The 26,178-nt window shown below is 42.9% G+C and overlaps 1 pseudogene; it reads right to left on the bottom strand.

Annotated features, from left to right (window-relative positions):
- LOC121232414 overlaps positions 1 to 26,178 on the bottom strand; it is a 250,283-nt pseudogene that overhangs the window by 142,106 nt on the left and 81,999 nt on the right.

Raw genomic sequence — 26,178 nt, 5'->3', positions numbered from 1 at the left:
TTCAAAAAGAGGACCATAAATAAAAATAAATAAATAAATAAATCTAGAGAGCTACTTTCCTCACAGAGGTTCAAAACACAAGACAGGAAACTGTTCAGTGAACAGGAATACAAGATCCTACAGGTCTCAAGTGATACTTCTGCTAAGCCCCAGGCACAAAAGCATGAACATTCAGTGAGGTGTTCTCATTGATAAACATTGGGGAGACCATGGAGAAGTGATAGCCCCCAAAGAATTAACTTTTGAAGTGCAGGATTAACTTAGAAGCCAAGACTGCAGCAGAGCTGGTCAGTATCTCTCTTAATTTCAACAGATAAGGAAACACCCATACCTTTTCCATCTCAAATGGAAATTTACTCCTAATATATAATAAAATAACTAGGAAGCTTCGTCATTGCAGTATCTGAATAGCTTACAGGTATCAATGGATTTACTGTCATCATCCTTGTATGTTCACTCTACAAGGAAGGTCACATTTCATAAAGGGGAAGGAGAGCTACAGACAAGGTATGTGATTTACATAACTTCACAGAAGTCTGTGCAGCACAAGTAAGAGAATTCATGTGTATTAGATCTCAGAGTACTTCCACAACAGCTTGCAATGCTAGTATTTCAGGACCATTTTCTGAACTGTTGTGCCCTGTACTGTCAATGTAGCTTTGTGGACAGTCTCCTTAACAGTCTGATCTCTAGCTAAACCAGAAAAAAAGGAACCTGTGCTTTCTTCTTTTTTTAACAGTTTTCACCGGTAAGACACTTCATATATTCTTTCCCTTCCAAGGATTAAGGTGAGAGAGAACTGAAGCAAGATGGGGCAAAAATTAAAGCAGTAACTGTACCATAACACATCTGTCTCTGAAGTGAGAGGGAACAGAGAGCACCAAAACATCTTCAGATCTGACAGGTTGCTCTGCTACCAATCTGCACTAGCAGGTGAGACATCACTCCATGACAACTATCAGAAATAAAGGAGCTTAATGCAACTGCAAGTGTTTTAAATGATTTCTCTCTATCGTGCAACAGGAGATGACAAGCAGTTCTAACAAAATATGTGGAGATTTTATCCCCTGAGCTGCAAAGCTTTAAAATTAGCACTTTGTGTGTGCTTGTTCTTTTAATGTCTGCATTTATTAAGGAGCAAAACAACCATGCATCTGAAATGCCAGAGAAATATGGATCCATAAATAATGCCACATTCCTATTCACACCTAATCTAAATATTTATGTAGTAATTTACCAGCAAAAGATGCAAACTATTCTTTAAATGTTACATTGTGTTAAAGGTTAACCACATGACATGTTTTATTATGAGGCTCTGAATTATGTTTAAGACAAGTTTTTGTTTTCAGTGGAAGTTTTGGTGTTGAAATGGATGGACAGAGGCAAGGAAGTCTAGTCACCTCTCAAAGATGAATGCTGAAGTTCAGACTTCTTCAATATTTTTGCAGTCTGCATAGCCATAGGCCATGCAACTCAGCAGCATACTGATTGAGAGAGGAAGGGCCACCTTCTTCACAACTAGAAGAGCTAGAAATAGATCTATTAGTGAGGCATGGTTCTTATAGCAAGACTGACGATGCTGAGTTTCACTTAGAAAAGCAGCCTCTACTGAAATCAGCACCAAATAAAAAAGGCTGTGTACATACCCCTAAGAGAAATGTTAAATGTAACAGCAGAACTGCCCCCAGTATAAATACATGCCCTCAGATTTCATAACATAAATGCTAGATGTAGCCTCACCTCATCAGTGATGTAATGCTTCTCTGCCCAGTACCTTATGCAGAAATTCATGAACCACTACTCACTCAGTCCTACAAAATCCAGCTTCTCTCTTACTTCATATCCTGCTACAGTCATCATCACATATTTATGGTCTTAACTGTTCCTTTTGGTTCCTCCTTGAGCTCTCACCTTCATGCCTTCTGTTCCTAAAACCTTTAATATTAGACATTGTTTTCAACTTATCTTCTATTTTCTCTCTTATACAAGGCTTTCTTTAGAAATATTACTTTGCTGACTTCATTTCCAATTCTCTTGATCTCTACATGATCTTCCACACTGAATACTTTCTTCATGTCATCATTTTCCTCAGATGCAAAACCTTTGAAGATCACTACAGACTCAGCCATGTAGGAACTGATACAAAGATTTTCTTGTGTTTTGCTTTTTCACTAATAGAGTTGCTTCCATTTACGCTCACTCCACTGAATAAGATCCACTCTTGTGTGACTGTTTTGGGCCTATCAATCTACCAGTTTCCAAGGTTGTAAAATAGAGGGGGGGGGGGGGGGAACTAAGTGGTGTTCTAGGAGGTAAATATTTTCCAGTTTGGAGGATAAGAACAAATTGAGCACTATTGCCAATATTACCACTTCCTACCTTGGAACCCTTGTGAATAAATTCCCCAGCTCTAAGAACAAGGTATTCACAAATAAATATTCTGACCCTTTTTGAATGTACTCAAATAAGAATATAAACAATAGGAATGCTTAGAAAACACTGTCCAACATTTTTATGTTTCCTTTGTGACTATTAAAGCACATATCTCTAACTCATCAGCAGGAAAGGCTCATTTTTTTCCAAATATAGCTAATCAGACAGAGTAACATGAGGAGATCTATTAATGTTCCCTGCTTCAGTGAGACATGAAGTGCAGATTTATTGATGAAATCTGCATTTTTGGTTCTCATTTGTTCTGCTTGAATAAGTTTACCAATCTGATGCAACATTTTCAGACACTGGTATTTTGAATACCATTGGTCTCTGGGACTATGCTTTTTCTCCACCTCACCATATCTAGATCAAAGAAACCTTCGAAAAAAAAATATGTAAGAAGCTGGAAGCATAAATGTTCATTCTTAAGATGCAGTAAAATCTTTAATTTCAATGATATACAGAAGTACTCAATGTATTACAGCTGATCAATGCAGAGAAGAGGTATAGAATACTACTGAAAATAGACCTTATTTGTATGTACGCCATACAAATATGTTAAAATATGTAGTTAAATATGTTGTTGGAGTTAAGTAGCTTTCATAGAAAATAGCAAATCCTCTCTGAAACAGATGTTTACTTCCTGTTCCAAGAACTACAGCAGGAAACAGCCCTGTTAAAAATATTTTTCTAGCACCAGCCATAGTTGTTCCTATTTGTTACCCTTAAGTGTACAACCTGTAACAAAAATAGGTAGCTTTTTTCCTACCCCCAGCATAACTTAATGTAATTAAAATATTTAGTCAACAACCAAATGCCTGCTCCTGTATTTTGTTACAAGTCTTCTCTGACTACAGTCCTGTCTCAGTTTACAACTGGAACACAGAATTAGTCATCTCTAGGAAACAGATAGCATTAGCTTTTCATCACAAAAACCTCAATTAAAACCCATTTGAGAGAAGCTGAGCCACTACTTTACTGTATTTTTTTCCTTTCCCTGCCTCTTGATAGCTAGGCTGAACCTAAATATCATTAACTGCTGTGAACACTAATATGTAAAGCCTATGTACAGACCTATCTATAGCAAGTACATCTATCAGTTTTGTTGCATGGGGAGAAAGAAAAGAAAAGAAAAGAAAAGAAAAGAAAAGAAAAGAAAAGAAAAGAAAAGAAAAGAAAAGAAAAGAAAAGAAAAGAAAAGAAAAGAGAAGAAAAGAAAGAAGAGAGAAGAGAAGAGAAGAGAAGAGAAGAGAAGAGAAGAGAAGAGAAGAGAAGAGAAGAGAAGAGAAGAGAAGGCGGCATCGAAATACAGACACAGTTTCTTCCAGATGCCCACACATTTACTTCTTGCTGATTTCTTTTGGAAAATGGTAGAGGTGGAACTGTCTATTCAATTTCTTAGATTTCACTGTGCACCTTCTATTTCTTAGAACATGGCAAATACTGTCTCTACACAATATCCCTAGTACTTATAATGCAAAACACTTCATGACACTTCTAGCTTTGGGAGAAGAGAAAATGAAGCATGAAATAAGAAATATACTAGCAGAACAATATTCATTGACACTGGTAAGTCTGTATACTGCTGCACTGGGAAAGTATTAGTATTTGGGGTTTTAGGCTTTTTTTAATATAAGTTTGCCCAGCTTTTCTGATGTCAATAGTATGTCAGTCCTTGCAGCTTTTCTCATGTAACATGCAACCCAGAAGCCAAAGTCATCAAATCATGCTCAAATCCAACAGATTTATATGTTCTCATTTAAATGACAAATATTTTTTTGGCTATCACCTGAAGTATGAAATTCTCCTCACAGTTCTTCATAAATCCCCCATCTTTGCAAAAAGATGATCACATTTTTGGAAGAGTCTGAGCCCAAACACAGAACTAGCAATAATCTTTTCTTTCCTAGCAAGAGTCAAGATAACAAATTCACAAACAGTAAAGCCATAAACGCAGAAAAAAAAAACCATAAAAGAACATCTTGACTGACCAAAGATTGACCTTAGTTGAAGAAGTTTTTAAAAATTATTCTTTGTTTCCTGTAGCCTGTTTTGAAATTGAAAGAAAATGTCACAAAAAAATAATATTCTTAAAGTCCAGTACATACAGGCAATATACAATTTAACCTGTGCTAATTTGGTCAACCTTACACTGATATTAGATAATATGTTCTCGCACTGTTTTTAATGTACAAATGCTAAAAATCCTGCAGAAACACATACAGGCAATGACAGAACTCTAAAAATGGTCACAATTAACAAGTAAGAGTTGGGCAAATTACAATTAAAAGAAAATGCATTGCAGACAGAATAAATGCTTTTCAGGGCAGACTTCTGAACCTCAGTCCCAAACAGGGAGTGATCCAAATCAGCTGTTTACAACATGTCCTGATTTGGTGTTTGGCAGGAAAGTTATGGGGGACTCCACACTACCATGCCAGAGAAAATGTATGGAGGCTGGCACTTCTGCAGCAGGTATCCAAAGCAGAAGCAGATTTACTTACATCAGGCTCATCAAGACTGGAACGGATCATATATGGCCACCTAGTGCCTCATGCCACAAATTCAAAGAAGTCTGAAAACCACAACTTGCTTTTCTTTTGGACTATAATAACCAGTACAAACCCCTTCAGAATCCACTTGTACTGCTGCCACCTTCCTAACAGCTCAGGGAAGATATTCCTCTTATTTTCTTTTTCATGGGAAAACCCTTCCATATATTAGAGGAAGGGACAAGACAGATCAGCACATCACTGGGTGAACTACAGTTAGAAATTTGGCTAGAAGTTGCTATGGCTAACCGACAAAAGCTTAAATCTTTTATTACTGATTTGCTTGAATAATACATCAGACTCACACTAAAGTAATAGGCAACTTGGAATACGCAGCCCTGATTTAACAAGGATTCTCTCATCAGGAATTATTTAAAGTAAAAAAAAGGTATAAAATAAGTGACAAAAAAGCAAAGATAAACGTTACAACATTCATTACCATCAGGCCCAGTACAATACTGACAGTGTCATAGCTACAGCATTGGGAATTTACACTGTGAACAAGTAATAAACATTTAAAAATCACTCCATTTAGCTCTGCTTTTTTTGTTTTCTTTCACTGGTTTGTGGAAGGATCATTCACACCTGCAGTTTTACCCCCCTTCAAATCTACCTGGACTTTCTTTGAAGGGAGAATTTGATATTTCACAGCTTCTAAACCATTTTCAAAGCCTCCCACTTTGGTCATGATATATTTCCAAAGTACAAAAGGAACTACCCCAACTACCCTTTACATGCTAAAAAAATATAATTATAACTACACAATCTAGGACATCAAAAGAATTTTCTTATACTTTGCAGCAACCTTATTTATAGACTTCCAGAAATGGACAATAGTATTTTATTCAGTTTCCTTAAGGCAGGAGGGATTGGATACTGCCTGGGGAGACAGCAAAACCAAAAGACGACTTTCAACATCCAGTGTAGGTAATGCTACATAGGTGCATTTTTCATTTTGCTCCCAAAAAAATGATGGCGTCTTACTCATAAGAAGCAGTATTGAAAAAAAGGTGCTTAATGCATTATTTGCATTAAGGATAGTATACATTTGGTAGAAGTATCTTGCATTTCTCACTACATTAATGAAGACATTGACTAACCACCCTAAAATAATCTCATGCCACAAACACCACACACCGCTCATCACAGCTGAGATGCTGACATTTGCTGCAGGGCTAGTACTGCTGCACTGAACTTAGGCACATAATCCACCTCTTCTCTAATTTAACTAGAATCTATTCTAGTCTGTAGAAGAACTGCAATCTTAACTGCACAATATGTATATTTTTCCCTTGATTGCGCCTACTTGTTCTTTCAAGGGCATTCCCATTAGGAACAAACACTTCTCCATCCTCTCTTCCCCTTAAAGCAGAGTGAAAATAATCATATCAAGGGAAACTTATTACTGTTTCCAAATTGCATCTGGCTCTCAGCAGGAATGCTCTCTAGGCAACAGTTTTGCCACTACATTATGACTAATATTTTTTTTTTCCAGATGACATTTTGTACTGTAAGTAGGTATAGGAAGGACAGATAGATATATGTGATTTGGGATAAGACAGAACCTCCTGAGTCAAGTGAAAAAGCAGTGTCTCCTCTCACTCTGCACCCTTCTGCAAAGAAATTTCATTTTCACTCCAGAGAACGATTTCTTAGCACATTGCACCATGCACAAACACAGATCCTTTCACAAATTAATTTTGTAAGAGAAGGATGAAACCTGTAGTTTGTTCAATTTTGGAGCTCCCAGTTACTTTGTATAACGAAGAAATAAAACAAAAAAGGGAAGGGGGAGAACAAAAGAAACCCAAAAAGCAATCATTTGATTTCTGGCTACCTGGACAAAGCACACATTGTCTAATGATGCCATCTGCTGTCTACATGTAATGGCAATGCAGCTCTGGCTGTAAAAAACAATTTTCAGGAGTATTATCCAGACTGTTCTCTTCCACAACTAGTATCTCCTGGATCACCAATTTGAAAAAAACAAAACCTCTCTGGTTCCTTTTCAATTTATATTTATGGCTTTCCACAATCCTTACAAATAGACGTATCAGAGTGTTTTAAATAAACTGTTTCTACTAAGCAAAAATTAAAAAAAACACAAACAAGCCACATTCAACAGAATAAAATGCTGCACATGTGATTTTTAGGAAGTAGATAAAGAGCAATTTTAAAATTAATTCAAACTAAAGCCACTGAGCCTGCTTCAAGATCAATTAACAAAAATGCCTCAAAGTCACAGGTAATACTGCTGAACAAAGAGAAGCTTATTCAAATACATACCAAGGAAGTCAGGTATTTCTAGCTATTTAAAGAGAACATATATATGAGCGCATAAGCCTTACCTACAGAGCCACAGGAAATTTAGCAAGATGAAATAACCATTTAAACCAACAGAAAGGGTTTCATATCTTAACAAATCCTTCTGAGTAAAATAAGCAGGGGAAATAGATACCTCTTTGGAGACAGGACAGAAGGAACCCAAGAAGAATTGTACAGTAAGAACAGAGTGCTGTGTACATCAGAACACCACTTCAAAACCAGATCGAAGAGAGGTTAGTAGCCAGGTTCTAGCCTTTAATCTGTAAATGTAAGAACAGCAACTCTCAACCTGCCTATAAGAAAGGTTATACATTGCCATTCTATTTACTGGTAACCCCCATAGCCCAGCTCCTATTTGGAAGAGTCTTTAGCTTCCTATCAAGGGCAGGTTCAGAGGTATTATTTAGCCACATCACACTTAACTGAACGTTACAGTATTCTGCATTTCACTAGCCTCCCAAAGGAATTTAACTAGCTACATCAATGTCCTTTCCCACCACACATTCTTGTGTTCTTAACCTGAATAATGTACTTGCTCCTCACGACATCTCCCCAGACACCAGTAGGATCCCCTTCCCCATGCAGGGGCATTTCTGAAAAGCTGGAGCACTCCTCTTGATTCCACAACTCAGGCATACAACCCTCCCAGATTCACAGCATCTATACCCTTCCCACTCATGGAAGTGATAAACAAAAGCCTACAAAACCCACAGCTTGTTAAAGTTTTAAGAAAATGTACTACAGGCTTGAAATGAAATAAGGACGTAACTAAAAGCAAGCTAAGCAGCATCCCAGGCCTATTATCTAGATGATGCTTAGATCCAACTTCCCACTTTCTGCACAGTGCCTTTTCATGTCAAATACAACATAGTTATAAGATAGTTGCTTAAAAATCCTTTTGGCCAACAGAGAGTAACACTTTAGAATAAAAGTCAGAAGAAAGTAGTAAGAACTATACCGTAGCTGAAGTATCAAATTTAAAAAATTATTGATGCAGTCAGTTTTACAGTGGTGGTGCCACAAAGATTGTCAGGAATGACAAAGCCTTGAAGCCACAACATCCTCTTTGAAACTTGGCTCCAAGCAACTATCACTTTTAAGTGAAAGGGCCTGGCAAGCCTGAAGCACGTTGAATAAAAAAATAAATAAAAAATAATAAAAATTAAGATCCTGTGATTTAGCTCCAGCTTCAAAAAATACAAATAAGATGATTTATGCCAGGCTTATTTCTTTAACTGTATGGAGGGAAGGACTTTGTAAAGCACATGCAGATTTTTCTAAGTAATTTAAATACTGCAGATATGAAAGGCCATACTGGTGCAATACAGGCCTTTCTAATTCTGATTTCTGTTTCTTATGACTAGCAAGTTATTTCTTCTTTTAATTCTCAAAAAATAGGCTGACCTTGGTCACTAAAATCCTTCCTTTGGTTAAGTGAAACAGAACAGTTTTTCCTTATGAACTCGCTGCATCCTTCAATACAGCACGCAGTCCCTGTATCCTCATTCTGGTGCCCCTTCATTTCAAAAAATGTCACAAGTCAGGAGGACAATCAAAATCAAATCACTTTTCCCTCAGCAGGTCTCCATAGCACATTCAGCTTGCTGTGTTTTCCATTGTTTTAAATCTATAATGTCCTCTTCAATTTGTAAGTTTTTAATTGGAACCACAAGACAAGCAATTGTTCTCCCATTTCTGCAACTCTTGGGGACCTTGTACCGCTACAGTCTTGTTATTGAGTGTTTTACTCCATAGGGTACGTCAGTTTGATGTAACTGTTTTCACCACCATTTTTTGGTCACAATCACTAAACTCAGATTTCTACCACTCTTACTAGAGAGTCAGAATCAAGTAAACTTTTATCACTGTTCACTGGCTGCATCGCTCTGCCTAAGTACCTACTAGCTTAGAAATTGAGACACAAAATGGAAAGATTGTACTTGCTCCAAATAATTTACACTTGAATGTAAGATTTGCAGTAAGCTCTCCACCTTGTTTCTCTCCTCATCATGATCATAAAGACAATTGCTGAAGTTTGAATCTTCTCTGAACAAGATTCCCCAATCCTATCCTGAATTAAGTGTGACGGAAAAGGACTTAACTGCAAGGTTCAAGCAAACGACTTGAACTTCACTCGCAGGCTTAACTGCAAGGTTCAACCAAACAACTTATCTGAACTTCACTTACAGACTTAACACGCCACTACTGCAGGTTTTACAGATACAATGGAGGAATGCACTATTGCAATTTTTTAAGGCAAGAGTAGTACACTGTTACAACCACAAGCGATTCACAGAAAACCACAAGCACACACGCATTTACAAACTTAAAACATAAACAATATTCACTTACCCCTCCAGGTAAGGGCTCTCAATCCCAGGGAAGCTACCTCGACCGGCGTCCCGATCAAAGGGGGGAAGGGTTTCCTTCGCAAGCCAACTGCAAAGTTAGAGAAGTGACTCCCCCATTTCCAACCTGAATCTTAGAGTTTTTATCCCCTGACTTGTGGAATGGTGTGTATGACTATGTCTGAGTGGATTATGATATATGCCTAAATGGATTATGTATATCTGAGTGGAGTTTCCCCTTATCTTTCCTTCGTTGGTCTGTGATTGTTTGAATACACAAGGTTGTAATTTGAAACTGAAGCTGAAACCCTCCAGGTTTTGGGTTTGGTTTTTTTTTTTTACCTTGCTTCCTCAGCAACTGAATAGTGGTTGGATTGAGACTCAGGGCATACTATTTGCTAAGGGACTTCAAGGCTCAGTTCAGGTTTTGGTTCTTTGAATGGTGCAGCCGCTGCCCTGTTTAGTTTAGGGCTTATCAGACAACCCAGGGCTAAGCTGTCTACACAGCTCCCCGTGAGTCGTCTCTGCAGAGAGACAGGGCCTCAAGGCAACCCAAGGCTGGGTCACTTTTGTAACCCCCCATGAGTCGCCTGTGTGCACTAGACATGGTGAAACTCGTTTGTGAACTATGAGCCGGACAATCCACACATCATCTAAAGGAATCCATTACCTTAGTTTGATCTAATGCTCAATCTTGACTGTGTCTGTGTCTCAGCTGTCACTTCTTGGCTTCTCCATCTCTTCCTATCACTTCAGTGCTTTGCTTCTCTACCTTGCTACCCACATTGTTTTCAGCCTTTACTCTCATTGCTCTTTGGACTTCAAAGAGAACCTACATCTGCTTTCAAAGACATTCTGCATAGGAATTAACATCAGCTTGCCCTCTTCATTAATGGTTACTCTACAAACTCATCTATTAAGTTGCCATTTTTAATTATCTTGATTTGCAAGATCTTTGGACAGCAAATGTACTTGTAAACCACTGTAAATACACACGATATTAACACAAAAGCAGAAATACAGTTCCAAGCAAGTCACATTTGAACCAGAAAATATAAGACTGCAGAAGTAAAACACCAATACTTTGAATTAAATTTCAGATGAAACAAGGCAGTAGATCTCCAGTGTGCCATGCTCAATATAGCTCACATTGCTACAACAAGCAGCAAGCAGTGCTCTAGCAGAATATTCCAATTGGCTTTCAAAATAAATCTCAAGTAGGGGGTGTAATAATCAAGTTGGTAAACTCAATTTGAACATGAAACGTATTGATTTCTTCTGTGGCTAATCACCATCATGATTCTAAATTATAAAGATCAGAATTTCTCTTCTCCCTCAATGCATATAGTAAATTTGCAAACCAACAACAGCCCATAGAGCTGTAATTGCTATCCTGACAGGATAAAAATGCCTACTTGTCCTATTGTTTTTCTGAGTCCATCTCCTCTCTACCCTTTTTCCTTTGCTTGTTTATTTTATCTGTCTGTTCACCACAAATGTGAACTTCAGGGCTATAAAAATGAAGAGTCTTTTCCAGATGTCTCTTTTCCAGAGAGGACTACCTTCTCACTCCACAAATGGGGTTCTTCCTTGGATGCCCCAAATATCTGCTCTTTCCTGCAATAACACATTACACATTCTCAGCTTAGTCAATAACCAAGATTAATGACTAATATATCCCACATATTCCAGTATTACTTCTTTATAAGTTGCACTCCATTTCAACTGAGTATCTTCATGCATTCTGTTAATCACATCTCTCTCTCTCAGTTGATTTTTTTTTTTAAAGCACAGTCATCCCATTTCAAGTTCTTCCTAAAATACAGATTTTCCCTGAGAGTCCTGCAACACTTAGCCAGGAAGATAAGCATCACCAGAGGTATTCATTCAAACACAGAACTAACAAGATCTATCATAAACATCATTACCCAGTTTGGGGTATTTTGTCACATTTCAGCCCCCAAATTTCACCTCCAGTATCTATTTAAATTCTAAGCCCTTCAGGGTTATTACCAGTCTGAAGCATCTAATACTTTTGATACCATTTATACATACATACTATACAACTTGGATTATTTTTCCCAACTGTATTAGTCTGTATTTTTCCAAATTTAATACTACCATATTATTATCTACTTATACTCTCTTGTTTCTTAAAAGAGGAATTCAGTTTCATAAGGGTAATGTTTCATGGAGGTAATGTTTATATTATTTGATGTAGAAAGACATGGATAATCTTAACTAAGTGTGGCTGACAAGACACCCACTAAAGAAAGCCTTACACATCCTTGTTGGGATTACTGCTATAGTGTCAAGGGCCACACGCTTTGAGGTGTTCCAGCATGACCTCATGCACAGTCACTGTTGCTTCAAGGTGTTCCTGCTGCAGCATGGACGTATCTGCAGCCACAGATTCTTCGAGGTGTACTTTCTCCAGCGTGGACTTATCCTTGGGCCACAATCCCTTCAGAGGTATACCTGCTGCGGCACAGACATAACCACAGCCACAGATGCTTTGAGATGTACCTGCTTTGGCATGGATTTATCCATGGCCACAAACACTTTGGGGCATTGTCCTGGTTTAAGCCCAGCCAGAAACAAAGCACCATGAGGCTGCTCGTTCACTCCTCCCCCCCAGCCACGGTGGGATGAGGAGAAAATATAAAGAAAAGCTTGTGGGTCGAGACAAGGACAGGGAGGGATCACTCACCAGTTATGGTCACGGGCAAAAGACAGACTCAACTTGGGAAAAAAACAAAATCTATTTAATTTACTACCAATCAAATCAAAACAAGGATAATGAGAAGTAAAACCAAATCTTAAAACACCTTCCCCCCACCCCTCCCTCCTTCCCGGGCACAACTCCACTCCTGATTTTCTCTACCACCTCCCCCCAGCAGCGCAGGGGGACAGGGAATGGGGGTTGGGGTCAGTTCATCACACATTACCTCTGCCGCTCCTTCCTCCTCAGGGGGAGGACTCCTCACTCTTCCCCTGCTCCAGCATGGGGTCCCTCCCACGGGAGACAGTTCTCCACAAACTTCTCCAGTGTGAGTCCTTCCCACGGGCTGCAGTCCAAGAACTGCTCCAGCGTGGGTCCCTTCTACAGGCTGCAGTCCTTCAGGCACTGACTGCTCCAGCGTGGGCTTTCCCATGGAGTCACGGCCATCTTGGGGGGCATCCACCTGCTCTGACGTGGGGTCCTCCATGGGCTGCAGGTGGGCATCTGCTCCACCATTCACCTCCATGGGCTGCAGGGGAACAACCTGCCATCTCACCACGGGCTGCAGGGGCATCACCTCCTCCGGCGCACCTCCTCCCCCTCCTTCTTCACTGACCTGGCTGTCTGCATAGGTGTTTCTCTCACATTCCACTCCCCTCCTCTGCTGCAGGTTTCCCTTCCTAAATCTGTTCTCCCAGAGGTGCTACCACTGTCACTGATTGGGTCGGCCTTGGCCAGAGGCAGGTCCAACTTGGAGCCGGGGAAGCTTCTAGCAGCTTCTCAGAGGAGTCACCCCTGTAGCCCCTCCCCTGCTACCAAACCCCTGCCACACAAACCCAAAACAGGCATCCTGCTCCCGTGTGGACTTATCCACAGGTCAGTCCCGTTGACTTGAGTTCACACTGGAGTTCCAGCATGTCCAGTACAGCAGCACAGAAACAGCAGCGATGCCCTGGCCATCTGCCAGCCCAGGTGCATCACCATTGCTGTTATCAAAACATTTCCAGGCACAGCAGAGTAAGATGATAAGCAGTACAGAAAGCAGCAAAAGCAAAAAGCAGCCACTAATGAGCACTAGACTCTAATATACAGTAAGGCAAGCAAGCCTCATGGCAAGCACAGCAGCCTGCCAATTAGTAGCTAAACAGCTGTAACAGCTATAAATTTGGAATAGAACATTCCAATCAAACATGTCATTATCTCAAACCCTTCGAGCCCCATGTTGGGCGCCAAAAATGTCGTGGTTTAACCCCAGACAGCAACTAAGCACCACACAGCCACTCGCTCACTCCCCCATCCAGTGGGATGGGGGAGAGAATCAGAAGAGTAAAAGTGAGAAAACTCATGGGTTGAGATAAAGACAGTTTAATAGGAAAAGCAAAAGCCATGCACACAAGGAAAGCAAAACAGGGAATTCATTCACTACTTCCCACCGGCAGGCAGGTGTTCAGTCATCTCCAGGAAAGCAGGGCTCCATCACACGTAATGGTTACTTGGGAAGACAAAGACCATCACTCCGAACGTCCCCCCTTCCATCTTCTTCCCCCAGCTTCATATTGCTGAGCATGATGTCATATGGTATGAAATATCCCTTTGGTCAGTTGGGGTCAGCTGTCCTGGCTGTGTCCCCTCCCAACTTCTTGTGCACCCCCAGCCTCCTCGTTGGCAGGGTGGTGTGAGAAGCTGAAAAGGCCTTGACTCTGTGTAGGCACTGCTCAGCAATAATGAAAACATCCCTGTATTATCAACACAAATCTAAAACATAGTCCCATACTAGCTACTGTGGAAAAAATTACTCTATCCCAGCCAAAACCAGCACAAATAGAAAGCTAAACTCTGTCTGAAGACAGTATCTTTGAGTGAAGTACACACAGGACAGCTTTGGGGCGGGAAGAGTGGCAGAATTTTCTTTTTGCTTTTCTAAAAGTGATCATCATCCAAAGCAATAACGTTGAAGCTGTTCATTCTGTAAAGAATCTGCCACATTCAGAGATCAGGGTACACAATATGGGAAATAAGGCTTCAGTAAATAATTGAGTTTTGGCTCAAAGTATAGATGGATGCAAATGAAAGTATGACAGGCTGGAGTTCACGAGAAGGTCCTAAACTATGACTGTCATCTTTAACTTCCATTATGAGACAAAGAATGCTAAAGATCAATTTCTGATAAAGAACTGTCTTGAAACTTATAGGAGGAACATTTATTAAATATCCTACCTTCACTTATTTTCTTAATGGTCATCTGCAAAGGGAAGGCAAAGTTGGAAAATATGGAATATCTTTTTAAGATAGGGATAAGATACCCCACAGATCATGGTTATTCTCAACATCTACCACAAGATAGCTTAGATCTTCCTGTATTATTCTCAAAACTAAGATTTCAGCATAACTGATGTATTGGGTTTGCATGGCAAGGTTTTGGTAGCTGGAGGGCTACAGGGGTGGTTTCTGTGAGAAGCTGCTAGAAGCTTCCCCTATGTCTGATAGAGCCAATGCCAGCCAGCTCCAAGATGGACCCACTGCTGGCCAAGCTCAAGTCAGTGACAGTGGTAGCGCCTCTGTGATAACATATTTAAGAAGGGGAAAAAGTTGCTGCACAACGGAAACTGCAGCCGGAGAGAGGAGTGAGAACATGTAAGAGAAACAACCCTGCAGACACCAAGGTCAGTGAAGGAGGGGGAGGAGGTGCTCCAGGCAACGGAGCAGAGATTCCCCTGCAGCCCGTGGTGAAGACACGCAGTCTGATGAATTTGACGCTCATTGTGGGCCATCATTTCATTCTGGTCTAGAATTAAAGTGGAATATCTGACACAGGAATATCCAGCACATGAACAGGTTTTAAGGGAGTATACTTAACCATTAGTACAGGCTTCACTACCAAGCGTTTGGTAGAACTTATTGCAATACAGATTACAGTAATCCTAACTACAAGCATTATTAAAGATTAGAGAGGGCTGGTTACCCACACCGTCAAAGAAAATCCAAACATATCAAAACCTTTTCCCCAGCCAGTTAGTCCCTGATGCAGAAGCAATTGCCCCTAGGTCTCTTGCCATTTTCTTTTGTTGATTTACTCTTGAATCTACATTGACACATTTGGAGTGAACACAGCAGTTGTCCATCAACAGATTCAAACTTCACATGCACCCTTCTCTTTCCCAGTTTTTGATAGTAATTTTACAGGTGTGTCATAACTGATTGTTTAAGAGTCCCCAAATTATCAGATGTAATGTTGGCTAAGGTTGATAGTTGTAAACTCAGTTCTGAAGTGCTCTGTCGGTGTTTCCTTGGGTACCATACACAGTCACCCCTATGGAATTTCAGGGCATAGTGTAGTACCGTTCCAACTCCACCCCATGATCTCATGGGCTAGTTGGAGGATATAGTCGCATCTGGTGACCAACTATAAACAACATGAGTATAACCTCCTCCCCCATATAATCTGAACCTCCAACTATAATTGTTACTTTGCTCCCATGTGAGCTCAAGAGCTCGCGATATATTGATGTCCATCATTTTTGCCACGACATTATCATCCAGATCTTCACCATTCACGCCTGCCATGATTATCACTGCCCGTAGAAGCACTGGAATGGCTCGTTTCTTCATTGTCCTGTAAGAAAGCACAAACTAGGCCTCGGTCTTAAAACCGGGTCACAGGGTTAGAAGTCTGGGATTATCCATCGGGCACTGATGCGGTGAGTCTTTCTGCTCCCATCTAAGGCTTCCCAGGCATATAAGCCTCTGGGTTTTGCTAAGGTCATAGGAACAATACCAATGGAGGGCAGTTTCACCATGACAGGTTGGCCCACATATATCTCCAGTGGGAACTGGTGTCTCTGGTCGTCTGGTATAGAGTCCTTGCCCCTTAATGGTTCCGTAGGACAAAATGCTCGAATTTTTGGACTTCCATAATTTCCCCATCGGTTATTAACAGTAAAAACTGCCTGTGGTAATCGTGTGTCCCAGTTATGGCATGAGACATCAGCATGTTTTTTAATCAAGCCATTGGTTCGCCCAACTATACCATTGGCTTGGGGGTAATATGGTGTGTGAAACACCCATTTGATGCCCTCCCCTCGTGCCCAGTCTTGTACCACTGTGGCTGTGAAATGTGACCCATTATCACTTTGAATACATTCAGGAATAGGTAGAATACCAAACCATTCTCGCAAAACCTGGACTGTCTGGTCTCCAGTAGCTGTGCCAACAGCTGTTGCCACAGACAATCCTGATACTACCTCCACTCCTACCAAAATATATTTCCTCCCATGAGATGGTCTCAGAGGACCAATGTAATTAACCTGCCACGTGCTCCAAAGAGCCTTGCCTTGTCTGATATGCTGGGCCAGAGCTTGGTTTGGGTGATTAGCCTTAAGCCTTATTCGGCATTGCGGGCAAGCTGTAAGAATTGCTTCACAGGTTTTCATAGACGCTGGCCAACCCCGAGATCGGCATTCATAATAGAGATCTGCTTTCCCTGAGTGGCCTCGTTTGATATGCAACCATTCTGCTAGTCTATCCCAATCTTCCTTCTCACTGGTGACCATCCTGATTTGGGCCAGGTGGTCCACCTGCTGATTCCATTTCACAGCTGAGGTTCTATTCCGAGCATGTCCCTTCACCCATCCCACCTTTAAAGGTTGGGATCTCCCTATTGCCAGGAGACATTGCCAGTCCTCTGTCCTCCACACTTCCGCATGATCTACTTCCCACTTACTAGATTCCCAGTGACATATCCACTCTGTAGCACCCTTAAAGGTTGCGTAAGAGTCAGTACAGACGACGGTAGCACCATTCTCTACGGCCAGTAATAAAGCCCGTAGTTCTCCTACTTGTGCACTACCTTCACCCTCTTCCTCGACTGTCTTCCCAGTACCAATTTCCAATGCCACTGCTTTATATTGCCATTTTGATCCCAATCAACGGGCAGACGCATCCATGAACCACACTCCTTGCACATCTGAGCCTGCCACAAATTCAGGTGCCTCCTCAATTGGAGAAGGTTTATAAGGTCGACCCAACAAGGTTGGATCGGGGTTTACAGGTTGCTGTAGTTTGAAAACCTTAGTCGGACCCTCCTTTAGTGGGAGCAATTGGCTTATCCCTTCTAGGTATGCATACCATTTCCTAACTGTGACCTTTTGGGCTACTCCCTCTGGAGGAGGTGACCCATTGAGGACTGAATTTAAGAGAGGGAAAGTGCGGCAACTGAATCAAGCGCTCAAACTATCTGTACAATATTCCTTTTATTTCACAAAAGGATCAGACTTACATATGTTTCAACAAGGATCTGGAAAGAACTAACAGCATACAGCCAATACTACTAACACAGGAGGGCATATCTGGCCCAGCTGGGATGTTTGCCAGTCCTCAGAACAGTTAAAGATAAAAACATTCCATACACATACTCGTGACTGTCTTCAGCCACATCTTCCCAGGCCTACACAAGGCCATCCTCCAACCTGACCTTGTGAAACTAGTTCTTCAAAGGCTTGGCAAACATGCAGCACAACAAATTCTAACGGTCACTCTTGAAAACAAATGCCAGGTGTTCCAAGCTGCTCCCACATCTCCCCCTTTTTTGTTTAGGAACATCAGATTCACGAGGAAGGCGGCGAGGACTCTAGCTTCGAACTGACGCAATCCTCGTACTGCTCCTCAGGTGATTCTGATTGCTGCAAACACACAAATGATTAATAACCCTCCAATAGCAATACAAATTCAGATACACAGATTTAAACCTTCAAACCATGTTTTTGGATTTAAGCATTTAACACTATTAGACAATTCTTTGAAAAACACCTTATTCTGCTAATTTTGTATATTTCCCATTTGATCTTGTAATATCTGTGCAAGATCTTAGATCTCTCCTGCAATATTAGTAGCAAACGCAACTTGTAAATGCGCCTTCACCTAATTCCAATCACATACACTTTCATTCCCTTGTAAAGGAGTTACACAGAGCCCTTGTTTTTGAAATTCCCAATTGCAATGTAATTTCATTCTATTTTGTAATGCACTTTGTCTATCTCTATGTGATGGGTTGATCCTGGCTGGACGCCAGGCGCCCACCAAAGCTATTCTATCACTCCTCTCTCCTCAGCTGGACAGGGGAACGGGAAATGAGGTTTGCGGTCAGTTCATCACACATTATCTCTGTCGCTTCATCTTCCTCAGTGGCAGCACTCATCACACTCTTCCCCTGTTCCAGCGTGGGATCTCTCCCACGGGAGACAGTCCTCCATGAACTCCTCTAGCATGGGTCCTTTCCGCAGCATGCAGTCCTTCAGGAGCATACCGCTCCAGCGTGGTTCCCCCACGGGGTCATAGGTCCTGCCAGAAAACCCACTCCATGGGCTCCTCTCTCCACAGATCTGCAGGTCCTGCCAGGATCCTGCTCCAGCGCGGGCTGCCCACAGGGTCACAGCCTCCTTCGGGCACCCACCTGCTCTGGCGTGGGGTCCTCCCCGGGCTGCAGGTGGAGATCTGCTCCACTGTGGACCTCCATGGGCTGCAGGGGAACAACCCGTCTGTGACAGAAAAGGACTTAACTGCAAGGTTCAAGCAAACAACTTATCTGAACTTCACTTACAGACTTAACACGCCACTACTGCAGGTTTTACAGATACAATGGAGGAATGCACTATTGCAATTTTTTAAGGCAAGAGTAGTACACTGTTACAACCACAAGCGATTCACAGAAAACCACAAGCACACACGCATTTACAAACTTAAAACATAAACAATATTCACTTACCCCTCCAGGTAAGGGCTCTCAATCCCAGGGAAGCTACCTCGACCGGCGTCCCGATCAAAGGGGGGAAGGGTTTCCTTCGCAAGCCAACTGCATAGTTGGAGAAGTGACTCCCCCATTTCCAACCTGAATCTTAGAGTTTTTATCCCCTGACTTGTGGAATGGTGTGTATGACTATGTCTGAGTGGATTATGATATATGCCTAAATGGATTATGTATATCTGAGTGGAGTTTCCCCTTATCTTTCCTTCGTTGGTCTGTGATTGTTTGAATACACAAGGTTGTAATTTGAAACTGAAGCTGAAACCCTCCAGGTTTTGGGTTTGGTTTTTTTTTTAACCTTGCTTCCTCAACAACTGAATAGTGGTTGGATTGAGACTCAGGGCATACTATTTGCTAAGGGACTTCAAGGCTCAGTTCAGGTTTTGGTTCCTTGAATGGTGCAGCCACTGCCCTGTTTAGTTTAGGGTTTATCAGACAACCCAGGGCTAAGCTGTCTACACAGCTCCCCGTGAGTCGTCTCTGCAGAGAGACAGGGCCTCAAGGCAACCCAAGGCTGGGTCACTTTTGTAACCCCCCATGAGTCGCCTGTGTGCACTAGACATGGTGAAACTCGTTTGTGAACTATGAGCCGGACAATCCACACACTGTCTCACCATGGTCTTCTCCACAGACTGCAGGGGAATCTCTGCGCCTGGAGCATTTCCTCCCCCTCCTTCTTCACTGACCTTGGTGTCTGCAGGGTTGTTTCTCTTACATGTTCTCACTCCTCTCTCCAGTTGCCGTTCCTGTGTGTCCCGCAACCCCTTTTCTCTTCCTCCTCTCCAGCTTTTTTTTCTTTTTTTTTAATATGTTATCACAGAGGTGCTACCACTATCACTGATCGGCTCAGCTTTGGCCGGTGGCGGGTCCGTCTTAGAGCCAGCCGGCATTGGCTCCGTCGGACACAGGGGAAGCCTCCAGCAGCCCCCACAGAAGCCACCCCTGTAACCCCCGCTACCAAAACCCTGCCACACAAACCCAGTATAGTCCAAGCCAAATTACCACTGCTTCCAAAGCATCCAATCATTCTAGTATTGTTGATCAATTTGTACCTGGGTATTCATTTCAGCCGTAACATTTTTTAATACATTAGCTACTGTGTGAGCAGTCTGAATGGATTTCGCAAGCGCCGTGGTAGCAACGGCGGCAGTAGCTGCAATAATGATAGCTGATATTATAAAGGCAATGAGCCATCCTATAAATTGTTTTGGGTGACTAATTGTCCGCTTTAAAAGCCTTGATAATTGACTCAATCCTGATTCCCCTTCCCATGATCTGGTCATATTTACAGGGATCCACAATTCAGCACAATGTCGCATTAGCATGATTACTGTAAGACTTAGTTCAGATATATTCTTATGAGTAAAACAGCTAAAAAACCAAGGTTGATTCAGACTAGTTTCAAAAGCATGGTTACGTAAAGAGATATCTACAGATTGAGCTGCTACAAAAACATAAGGATGTGAAGTACATATCATCACCGAATCTTTGTGATTCTGTGTCAGGTTCAAACTTATACGAGGAATTGTTCTTTCGATAATCACCATGAGCTATTTGTCATTTTATAAATGGCATACCTATCACCCATGACTTCGTGAAAAAAGGGTCCAGTATTATTATTACATTGAGCTTGTAATACTGGCCAAAACAATTCTCCCTCGGACCATTTCAGGGAATAATAAGTATGTGTGTCATTGACATGGATCCATTCTTTCTTTTTTTCTAGTGGGCCAGGAGGTAGTAACCATACCCCTCCCATCCATTTTGTGTCATTTACTAGAGACAGGAATCTCCGAATCCCACCATGTTACTGGCCTAAACAAGGGAGGGTCAGTAACACAGGCCCAATAAAAATGTTGCGCCTGAGCCATGGTGACTATGTAAAGAAAAAGGATCAGAATTCTTACAATACTGTTGCTGGCCACTATTGCCAGGTATGCTAAAAAAGGTGTTCTTTGGAGTAGGATACACGTTGCATCATCATGCTAGCTTGTTGTTGCATTCTCTGCAAATGTCCCTACGTGATAGCTTTTTCATTCTCGATACGCTGCTTCCTCGTCATTCGTCTCTCCTTCAAATTCGGAGTCTTCATCTGCGGGATTGGGTTGTCCGAGTGGTTTCGCCAGCTCATGATATGGCTTCACGTGTTTAGCTGGAATCCACTTGGTTCCTGTGGGAAGAAGAACACAAGCATACCCTCGCCCCCAAGTGATTAGTTCCACAGGTCCATTCCAACCAGGTCCACTAAAAGGATCCTTATACAGTACTTTAGGTCTGTGTGAAATAGAATCAGGAATTTTAAAATGCCGATCTATCGCTGTGCTGGCCATTAAGTCTGGTGAGCGATTTAAAAAACTCAAAGTAAACATAGCATTATCTAGCTGTTCTTGTGGTGGCATATTCCCCCTTTTTTGTTTATGCAACATGGACTTTAAAGCATGATGCGCACGCTCAATTATTGCTTGTCCGGTAGGTGAATGTGGAATTCCTGTCACATGGGATACCTGCCACTGCTGCAAAAATAATTGAGTAGATTTAGCTACGTACCCTGGACCGTTGTCAGTTTTAATGGTTTGAGGAACCCCCATAATTGCAAAGCATCGTGACCAATGTCATTGAACATCACGTGCCTTTTCTCCAGAATGAGCAGTAGCACAAATATAAGAGGAAAAGGTATCAATAGAAACATGCACAAATTTCAAGGAGCCAAAGGCAGATACATGTGTAACATCACTTTGCCAAATGGCATTAGAGTGTAAACCACGTGGGTTAACTCCAATGCTCACTGCATCAGAAGCAACTCTGTAGGGAACACCGTTCGGAAGATCTCGCGATGTCACGGAAAGGTAGAAGGCTAGTCGTCGCCTCCCTATGACATATCAGTAATCCCACCTACCGTTGTTAGTATAAAAGGAATTAACTGCGCAATAAAGGACGGAGTTGGCACTCACACCATGTGTGTTATCTGTCTCTTCCCTGGTCCAGGCCGACCAGTGATCTAATCGCGGCACCTTGATATGTAGCACTGCTACATAGTGGTGACCCCGACGTGATCGGCCGCACAGGCGACGATGGGGCTTGCGCAAGCGATTAAGGTATTAAAGGTGTTAGCTTATGAGGTGGGTGCCCGCGGTTCGATTAGGAGGGGCCCCACGGGCGAATGCATCCAATGGATGCTGCGCCGGGGGGACATTGAGTTTCCTAGATAAGTTTTGAGCCCCCCAAATTGGGGAGAGATTCGGGAGTCCTTGCTCCGATCCGAGCGCGGAGCTGCTGAACGATCGCAGAGTTGGGGGGAAGGTGGAGCAGGTGGTCGCGGCGGGACGGGAGGCTGAGGCGTGCTGGTTGGCGGCGCGAGCTGCTGTGTCTGCGGGTGCAGCGTCGCCTCGGGAGCAGCGGGGACAGTGCCCTCGGGGACAGCGGGGACAGTGCCCTCGGGAGCAGCGGGGACAGTGCCCTCGGGGACAGCGGGTCGGACTCAGACGGAGCGGGCGGCCGTGGAGCAGGGCTCGCAGAGTGGTCCGTCCTTAATTGCGGACATGGGCACGGAGGGTGCGGCGGAGACGGAGGTTTTTCCTGCAGAGGCGGCACCAGCAGGACCTGATGCGCCCCCCCCCGCCACTATCCATGAGAGGAGTTGCGGCGGGTGGTTCGGCAGCTCATGGGGGAGGGACGGTTCGCAACGCCTCAGGCGCAGGCACAGGGCATACGCGGGCGTGACTTTACGGCACTTGCAACAACTGCCTTGGCCGCACTTGGGCGTGTCGCGGCCATGGATAGAGCGGACCCCCCCTTGCGTGAAAGTTCCGCAGGGGATTGCCGAGAGGTTTACTGCCTTTTTAGATCGGCTTCAGCTTGCTGTGTAGGCGGCAAACCTCCCGGAGGCGGCTGAAGAGGCGATTGTGCTTGAATGTGCTAGGGCTCAAGCTAACCCGCAGAGCGCAGCGCTTGTCTCTCATTTGCCAGCGGGTTCGTCCCTAGGCAACATGATACGCCATGTACTGGAGAGAGAGCAACGCCGGGAAGCACGTCCGGTAGTGGCGGCCTTGCAACAAGTTTTGCAGGCGGGTACAGCCTGATACTGCTTTTGAGGAGGCAGTCTGTAAGCAGGCCGCTAACGAGCAGGATTCTGATTCTGATAATAATTCTTTTGTATCAGGCAGGGTGGACTCTGAAAAAGAGCCGGAATTATATCCCTCATTACCTCCACCGCTGCCTCCCACGGCCGTCCCGCCGCTGCCTCCCGCGGCCTCTGCGCGGCCGGGACCGCTGCCGTGCCGCCGCCGGCCCCCACCCCCCCACCCCAATCGCCTGGTACTCCCTCTCCAGGGTCTGCAGAACTTACAACGGAACCTGGCTTTGCTGCACTGCCTGTATCTACTTTTCCTGCTAATCCCTCTAACTCTGTGCCTCTGTCTAATCCATGACGATTCACTTAATGATTTGGGAAAAAATACACATAGTTTGATGCAATGCTGTCGAGGAAAAGCTCTACAGCAAGGAGATACCATGTTTACTTTTCCTGTTGTATGCACACCTGCCTCAAGAAATGCAAGAACCTCAAGAGTTAGAGTTCTTAGGATCAGTCATCATGAATCCCTGTGTGATGTTTAATTACACCCATAACACCACTCAAAAGGGTCAGAATGTAAATGCTATTTTGCCTGTATATAGAAATGCTACAGCTTGGTGTAACTATATCTATTCCAGAATATCACACTCTTTTTTCTATTCCAGCTGCTTTACCTACGCGGATGTTTTTAATCTGTGGGAATAGAGCGTGGGAGAGGAATTCCATCGAAACTTAACAGGAGGCCATGTAGCCTCGGACGACTTACGTTACTAACACCCAATATTAATATGATTCACAGTAAAAGGCTCACGATAACTGACACAGGTTTAACTGGATGGCTAACAACTTTGGGAATTACGGGATGATTAAAAGATTTGCTTATGCATGGCTTAGTTATTTTAATTGTAATATTAGCAGTGTAATGATTGTACTACGTATCATAAAATAGTTGAACGTATGATTGCAAAAGCATTTCATGTAACTTGGCTTGCATAAAAATAAAAAAAAAAAAAGAGAGAGAGAGAGGAAGAGACAGAAAGAAAAAAAATTAATGAAAACAAACAGCTGGAGAGGGGGAAGAGAGATGCGGTTGCAGAACACACAGACATGGCAGCTGAAGAGTGAGAACATCTAAGACAAATAACCCTGCAGACACCAAGGTCAGTGCAGAAGGAGGGGGAGGAGATGCTCCAGGCGCCGGAGCAGAGATTCCCCTGCAGCCCGTGGGGAAGACCATGGTGAGACGGGTCGTTCCCCTGCGGTCTGTGGAGGTCCACGCTGGAGCAGTGTGCTCCTGAAGGACTGCACGCTGTGGAGGGGACCCATGCTGAAGATCTTCGTGGAGGACTGTCTCCCGTGGGAGAGATCCCACGCTGGAACAGGGGAAGAGTGTGATGAGTGCTGCCACTGAGGAGGATGAAGTGACAGAGACAATGTGTGATGAACTAATCGCAAAACCTCATTTCCCGTTCCCCTGTCCAGCTGTGGAGGAGAGAGTGATAGGATAGCTATGGTAGGTAACTGGTGTTCAGCCAGGATCAACCCATCACATAGACAAAATGCATTATAAAATAGAATGAAATTACATTGCAATTGGGAATTTCAAAAACAAGGGCTCTGTGTAACTCCTTTACAAGGGAATGAAAGTGTATGTGATTGGAATTAGGTGAAGGCACATTTGCAAGGTGCATTTGCTACTAATATTGCAGGAGAGACCTAAGACCTTGCACAGATATTACAAGATCAAATGGGAAATATACGAAATTAGCAGAATAAGGTGTTTTTCAAAGAATTGTCTAATACTGTTGAATGCTTAAATCCAAAAACATGATTTGAAGGTTTAAATTTGTATATCTGAATTTATATTGCTATTGGAGAATTATTAATCATTTGTGTGTTTGCAGCAATCAGAATCACCTGAGGAGCAGTACGAGGATTGCGTCAGTTCGAAGCTAGAGTCCTCGCTGCCTTCCTCGTGAATCTGATGTTCCTAAACAAAAAAGGGGGCGATGTGGGAGCAGCTCGGAACACCTGGCATTTGTTTTCAAGAGTGACCGTTAGAATTTGTTGTGCTGCATGTTTGCCAAGCCTTGAAGAACTAGTTTTACAAGGTCAGGTTGGAGGATGGCCTTGTGTAGGCCTGGGAAGATGTGGCTGAAGACAGTCACGAGTATGTCTATGGAATGTTTTTATCTTTAACTGTTCTGAGGACTGGCAAACATCCCAGCTGGGTCAGATATGCCCTCCTGTGCTAGTAGTATTGGCTGTGAGTCGTTAGTACTTTCTGGATCTTTGTTGAAACATATATAAGTTGGATTCTTTTGTGAAATAAAGGGAATCTTGCATGGAAAAAAAAAAAAAAAAAGGGAAATTGTGGGAGATTTCATAGAAAATGGGGGAACATTTCTTTGAGCCTGATTATTTAGAGTTAGCATAAGTAGCCCGCAGTCAACATGAGTGGACCGGAGTACGCTCCCTTTAAGCCACTACAGTATTTGCATGTTACCGTAGACACCTATAGTAAATATATTCTCGCTACAGCGCACAGGAAGCAGAATAGCTTGGTGGTTGTACAACACTGGCGTGCTTGCATAGCCCAACTGGGGATTCCACGACAGATCAAGACGGATAATGGTACAGCTTATACTGCGGAAAAGGTGAAACGATTTTGTGCAACCTGGGGTATAGCCCTTGTACATGGCACACCTTATAACAGCACCGGCCAGACCATTGTAGAACGAGCACATCGAACCTTAAAGACCCTGCTAGATTGTCTTAGGGAGGGGGACCAGGCGGAGCCCTCCTGCTTACGGGATAATTCACCTGTTCTCCGTGCACAGCGTCTCCTGTTAACTGCGTTCACTTCATTAAATCAGACAATTCGGGGGGACCTGGACCAGACGACGGTGCAACGACATTTTACGACT

Source organism: Aquila chrysaetos, assembly GCF_900496995.4.
Source record: "Aquila chrysaetos chrysaetos chromosome W unlocalized genomic scaffold, bAquChr1.4 W_unloc_3, whole genome shotgun sequence".
Lineage (NCBI taxonomy): Eukaryota > Metazoa > Chordata > Aves > Accipitriformes > Accipitridae > Aquila > Aquila chrysaetos.
Note: the sequence above shows the minus strand (reverse complement) of the source record. Positions and strands in the feature narration are given on the sequence as shown.